The sequence below is a fragment of the Brachyhypopomus gauderio genome, chromosome 13 (genome assembly GCF_052324685.1).
Source record: "Brachyhypopomus gauderio isolate BG-103 chromosome 13, BGAUD_0.2, whole genome shotgun sequence".
Classification (NCBI taxonomy): Eukaryota; Metazoa; Chordata; class Actinopteri; order Gymnotiformes; family Hypopomidae; genus Brachyhypopomus; species Brachyhypopomus gauderio.
The window spans coordinates 17,384,254-17,391,657 of record NC_135223.1 but is presented as its reverse complement, the minus strand read 5'-3'; positions in this window follow the sequence as shown (position 1 = coordinate 17,391,657).

The window sequence follows — 7,404 nt, the reverse complement described above, 5'->3', positions numbered from 1 at the left end:
TACAGGCTCATTATACGGCAAACATCCATAACACCCCCCCCCCCCCCCCAACTCTCCCCTACTCTCATCCCCAACATCTTTATTCCCCGATTTATTTATTTATTTATTAAAAAGTGCTAACCTACTGTTATTTTTGTATTTGGAACAAGTACGGTAAAATCCGAAAATGAATTACCATTGCATTAGGCATAGCCTGCCCTTTCTGGAGTTGTTTCGTCTGCACATATGGTTACTTGTTATTAAGCGGTTTTACAGATTTTGTTTTAATCATTGGAAATAACAAAACATAAGTGAGGCATATATAGTGTTACTGATCCTATAAACTTGTTTGACTGCAGTTTAATCAGTGCGGTTTTGCTAAAAGTTTGCTTTATTAAAAGGAGTTTTACAGAACTTATTGCATAAGCAAAGAGAACAACTGTGTTGTATGACCTAGCGCTGGGTTTATAGACAATATCCTTCAAAATGTCATAATCTGACAACTGATATTTGCAGAGGTAGCCATATGTATTCTCAGCGGTCGTTCAGTATACTTTTGATTCAGGGGTGGTCCATATATCACTTAAACACCTACCTTGCATCTACACTGGCATGCATTCTGGGTGCATTTAGCAGGAGTACAGACTGTAACACACACAGTGCCAGCTGTCCTCAACTACCAAGCAGAAAAACGACTTTCTTCATTCCCCCAAATAGAAATACTTACAATATAAAAGGCAGAAAAGGGTAATTTTAGATGTTTTTTTTTTTTTTGGGGGGGGGGGGGTGTAAAGACTGTTTAAAATCCTAATTTGACTACATCTCACCTTTTTTATTGAAATATAGGTGACATTACTTTATCTAAGCCCGTCAATATCAAATACCGTATGCATTGTTTATGGAGTAGCCCCAACCCTAGCCTCAGTCTTCCATCAGTCAGAATGGGCAGCTATAGCTAATGCAGCATTGTTTACATGTATAAATGACATTTTTGTAGATCACAACCTATGGCCGCAGCAGTCATGCCCTTATGTCCAGGGTCAATAGCATGAATCATCATGTACTGTGAACCAGAGGAAGGCTCTTCAGACTCTGTGACTCTACCAGCTGTGATTCATTAGCAGAGCTTCATTCATTTAAATGAAGATCGTCTCAATTGAAAACTTTCATGCCCAACTTACAAGTGTGGTTACATCTGGCATAGAGCCAATGCATGCTTGCATTTGGCCCAAATTGTGTATGCACAAAACACAGAGATTTATTTTTGTTAAAAAATATTTTTGAAAACACTCTTAAGGGAAATGTATCTACATTATTAATCTTTGTTCCCTTACCTTCTCCAGTGTCTCCTGCTGCGGAAACAGAACCAAAAAGCAATACCTAAACAACACCAAGAAAAAAGAGAATCATCATAACAGGATCTTTAATAGTCGAACTGTTCCCAGTCCAGAGTCCTTTGGGGAGCGAAGACCTTATCTTTCCAGCCAGTCTCACTGATTCTGAGGTAAAGCTTTCTAGCAGGCCCTGTACCAGACTGCCAGCCAGGATCTGACTATAGAATTATAAATATCTAATGACAATACTATTAGCATTTAGTCAATCTTATTCAACACAAAGTAGCTTTGAGCAATTATTTTTTGCACATATCTGTCTATTCAAATATCAATGACAATAAAAAGTAATATGACAGCTTCTACTGAAAAAATTTCATTTTAACCTCAAATGTTAGAATTGGACAGTTCAGTTATTTGAGAGCACAGATAATCTAATAGGATGTGGACCAAACAAAACAGGCAGTTAATCTCTTGCAACATTTTTTCTTATGAACATCAAAAGGTATATGCTTGTATCAAGGATGTTTTCTTTATTTGGGCACATCAATAGATTCAAGTGAAAATATCTAGCAGACAAATCTAAGAGTATAAATGAAAGACGCGCATCAATAAAATGATTTGCAATACATTTTCTCATCAAAACAGCTTTACTGTGTAGAACCTTTCTGTGACCCGTTTCTCTTCCAATGTACTGAAGCAGTTCTTCAGGACTGGAATGTAGGATGCCATTTTGTGCTTTTATATATGTAGCCTAGGTACATGTACACACACACTTTGTTAGAGAGAGAGAGAGAGAGAGAGAGAGAGAGAGAGAGAGACAGACTGCCACTGTGAAAGTGATTGATGCTAGGACCTGCAGTCAGAGGCCCTGAAAGGTCAGCATCATCAATTCCTGTCGAGTGCTCTCTGTAATGTCTGGACTTTGCACTCTATTTGAATAACCAGTGGGGTGAAAGCAAGTAGAGGGATGATAAATGCAAGATAAAAGTTAAGTGGACTTGATCATTAGGGATCTGGACCCAAATACCTGTAAAGCTGTGACGATGCATGTTGTAAAACGCACTATATAAACACATTTAAATTTGACTAAGTGAAAAAGGAAGAATAAATAATTACAAAGGCAATAAAACTGTGATGAGACTGTAAATACAAACACCAACATAAAACCAGTCAGAGACTTCACAAATACATAATACACGCCATTGAATTGTCTAAAATTATGTTAAGGAAGAGTCTGGGTCATATTTACCTCCAAAGGTCAATGAACAGATGTTTGAATGCAAGACCAAACATTTCCATAATGAATATTTTAAATGCATAGGTTGACTGAAACCATCAAAATACACATAATTCTGTTTTACCATGAGATATGGACAATTGGGCAACCGAGGCTTCAAACAAAACACACAAATGAGATTCACATTACATTAGATTTACCAGATGCACCGTTTATTTTGGCCAGAGCAGAGCTGTTGCTCATCAGGAATAGACTACTCCCCCATCAATGCAGAGGTCATTCTGGAAGTTTAACATGAGTAAGGAGTGCTTTCTAGAGGTTTGGTACATTACTGGAGTACGTTGCTTAAGCACTCAGGAAAAGCTGATGATCAAGAATGTGGATGACCTGAAACAGAAGCCAGTAAGACATTGAAAACAAAAGGTCATGGACTGTCAACTATGACGAAGTACTCACATTAAGATTTAGTTGTTGGATAAAATTATTCAATACATAAATGTACAAGACCATAGTGCAGTTCACTAATTTGGCTTTGCTCTACTCCAAGGTTATATGTTGAGCCACTTGTGCACACAGTCTATACACTGTCTCAATACAACAGCAGCAACCTGGCATTATTCCTCTTTCTCTTGCGAACCTACACGGCACCTCAGATGCAGCTGGAACAGAGAAGCAATCTTTATTTGAATTTACATTCTGCTTTAATTACCAGCATTTCAAAGACAATAGGTAGAAGCAACAGGGTGTAGTCCATGATCATAACTGGGTTTAGGATATTCAGTATCTGTTTCATTCTGTTTCAGAGCCCATTTAATTCAAAGGCTGGCTAGTTAAATGGGCTTGTGACACCAGAGGGTAGGGAGATTAGATGAGGCAGCACTCAAACTCTATGCAAAATTTGATTAGACTAGTGTTTGACATTCAGTGGTTGCTTTCTACATTAAGTTTACATTAGATGCTTTAAAAGGAAGATTATCCGATATTCTAGTGGCTAATCGTCATTTAAAAGGACACGGGACATCTGGGTAACAGGCACAGTGTCAATGTTTCCAGGAATAACAATTACTCTGCTTTCCTCCCATTAGTGAGCTTCTATGGATGTGAGCCAAGTAACAATTCTCATGTAATCAAGTTGCCAATCATTTACCCAGTATGTAAGGCAACACATCATTACTTTGTAAAAATTACAACAAACTTTACACTACAGAGGACCTTAAATGAAGTTGTAACCCTCACCAGGACCATTTATTTGCATTTTTATATTAGTTACGACATTTGCTTGATCGGTAATTTCTAACTGTGCTGGCTATGAAATCACAAACTAACAAGTAACATTAGGAACCAGTCAGATTTTCATTAGTGAGCACCTTGGTACTTCACAGTTTTAGTTTTTAAATTATTAGGCCCTTATAATACTTTGAGCCAAACTAAAACACAGACTATGCTTTCACAGTCCAGAACAACCTACATCGAATTGAATGGTGCTGATTCGGACATGCTATCTGAGCAGCTGCACGGTGCAGTTTTGGTCTAGGACAACAGACCATATCATGGCATGAAAGTGTTAACTTGATCCGTTATTACAACCATTAAAACATAAAAACCAGCACTGGGAATAATCAGTAGGAGCGAATGTGAACACAGATGCTAAGGAAGGTTGTATGTGAAAAGCAACAGTGCCCCCTGCTGGCACATTCAGCATAGGAGGGAGCGCCGTCCCAGCCTTGGCCAGAGTGGCTCAGGGCTGGAAACATCAGGGATGCAGGGAGGAGGCCGGGCTGGAGCTCCACGGTGGCTGGCAGCCTGTCCGGGAGAGCGGGCCCCAACGTGTGCAGCCCTGTCTGGGAGAGCGGGCCCCAACGTGTGCAGCCTTGTCCGGGAAAGCGGGCCCCAACGCGTGCTGCCCTGTCTGGGAGAGCGGGCCCCAACGCGTGCTGCCCTGTCTGGGAGAGCGGGCCCCAACGCGTGCTGCCCTGTCCGGGAGAGCGGGCCCCAACGCGTGCTGCCCTGTCTGGGAGAGCGGGCCCCAACGTGTGCAGCCCTGTCTGGGAGAGCGGGGCCCCAACGTGTGCAGCCCTGTCTGGGAGAGCGGGCCCCAACGCGTGCTGCCCTGTCCGGGAGAGCGGGCCCCAACGCGTGCTGCCCTGTCCGGGAGAGCGGGCCCCAACGTGTGCAGCCCTGTCTGGGACTGCACGGTGCTCTTCCAGACCTCTCCCTCTGTATTCAAAATGTCAGCATGTCAAAATACGCCTCGCAACATCCATCTTACCCCCAGCTTTAAAAGAATTTCTTTGCAACGTGACCTTTTCAAAATTGCACCCTGCCCTGCACTGCACAAAAATCAATTCCTCAAAACCATTAACATATTCTGCGTAAGCAAGATTTCTGCAACTCCTACGTTCAATGGTGGGAGGAAGGTGGGAAAATATACACTTGGCCTGTTCCTAAAGCCAAGCAGGCAGTTGAAGCAGCAAATACGAAGGAAACATGCATCTACCGGGCCCAATAATTAGGATAATGAGCACTCATAAATCTATTCTGGTCAATGGCATTAGACAACTGTGCTGCATTCGCCCTAGGCATATATACATAAAGCCAGCGTATAAATTATTGCGCAACATTGATGCGAGTCAGACATTGGAGCACATAAAAAAGACCTGATGTACTCAAAAGCTGTGCTCACAGCAGGCACTAAGATGCATCTTCAAATGTCCTGTGAATTCTTGCCCACGCTCCAGTACGGTCTGTCTCAATGACATCAGCCGCAAGCATCCCTCTTATCCATTAGCCCAGGTAGCTTAACTACATGCAGCACGATTTCCAAACACTCTGGCAATTATTCTGTCTTTTCTGACTAGGGCAATTGATATGGCTGGTACTTTTGTACCTGTTGAGGACACATCAGGACGTATTACCGTTCATGCTGCAAGTGTAATGTGTCCTTATGAGTCCCCAGACCACCTTCAGAAGTAGTGCGAGTCTCCAGGTTAGTGCGCTAATGAAACGCACTGTATCCCTTTCACACTCGTACTTGGTGCTGGCCACTGATCATACAGGGTGTGTATTGATGCCAGGTGTCCACAGGACCAAACACGGACAACATGTAAGATCTTCACCATCCTACCACTGAACACATCCTCCATTTCTGACCAAATGGAACAGCCAGTTAAAACAGCCAGTTAAAACAACTCACTAGTTAATTGAATTCCTTGACCTGAAAACAACGCCTTAAGATAAAGCCTTACATAAATGCAGAGGCATTTATATTGGTCTTTAGAACGAGGCCTTCTTTTGAAATCTCTCCATGCGTGTGGATACGGAACGGAGGAAGTAGAAGAATGAGAGAGAGGAGGCGGCTGCAGCTTGTATGATCCAGCTATCGATTTGCTCATTTTGCTATTGACCTCTTCAGTGGTGAGGAGGACTCCTTAGGTCCCCAGTGACTGCCCACAAAGGAGCCGCTCCAGAGAAGGTCACACCGTTCAGGATCTTGAGCATGTTTTAGAATTTGGACTACAACAATAAGTAGGCCTTCCGATGTTCATCAGGACACAGCCGGCACACAGCCTCAATCGAGGGACTTTATATTAAAAATAAATAAAAACATTTTCAAATATTTTGAATAAAATCACTCACCTTTTTATCCAGTCACTTCACATTTAAGCAAGAAAAATCTTAGCAATGTAACCATGAAGATGACATCAAAAGCAGTTACATTTTATGGATCTGACACATGCAAGCAAGAGCAGAGTCCATTTTCTTTAGAGAATAAAAAAAAAACTGCTTCAGAACGTTTTACATGGAAAGAGATCTGATCAATCTTACACATTTGCCGTAAATGAAACGGATTTGGAGATTACACTCAGGACAGAAATGGACCTGCAGAACTAGGCACGGCGTCTTGCATTATACATCACACTGATAAGGATCTAGAGGACAGAAGGTAAGAAAATGAATGAGAACTGCCATAAACCCCTGTCCCACGCATGCCTTCGTTTGAAGGTGAGAGACAACATTGGCTGTCTGGCAGAGTGCATCCAAGCTCCTGTAAATGAGAGTAGCAGGAACAGGAACTTAAGTGGAAGCCTGAGGAAGACATTAGCATCATTTTGTCATCAACTTGGTGAACTACTATTGAACAGTACAGCCAGGAGCCCAAATATAATTGGGTATGTCACCAAAATTGATTAGTGAAAAAGAAGCTGCATCTTGTGAATTGGATACTTAAAACAAAAAGGATGAGGAAATCAATAGTGGTGAGGTCAATACAAGATTAAACTTGTATCTGACTAAAGGACTAAACTTGCATTTGATCAAGCAGCAATTAAAAGCACATGAATTGTGATTGTGAGAGAGTCATGCATGTGAGCACATGTGCTCTACTGGACCATTAGATATGCCTCCGAGCTAACCTGCAAAAGATTAGGGGGAGAAAGTCTTGAATGGAAAGTCTTTTGTTTCATTTCTTTCAGGAGTTTAATCAAAACCTTTTTTTGATTTTTGCAACTATGTAATCATAAGTGAAAATTGATATCAAAAGCTGCAAATACTTTGAACAAACCCAACTTTTATATGATATTTAAACTTTTCACAGAGCTGCCAGAAAGTCATCAGAGGTTCTCCTACATGCTGTTTTGAATTAGCCATGGAGCTGACCGGGCACGACCATGGAGCACGAGAGAACCATCGTCTGATAAAGACAGATTTGAAAACCCATCACACTGTTCAGTGTGACAAAAGCAGCTCACAAAAAATTGCCCTTAATGAACTTAAAAATGAAAGTTACGACCCCATGCCTTCAGGCAGAGACACTCACACAAACAATTGCAAACAGCCACACAATTAATTTCCACA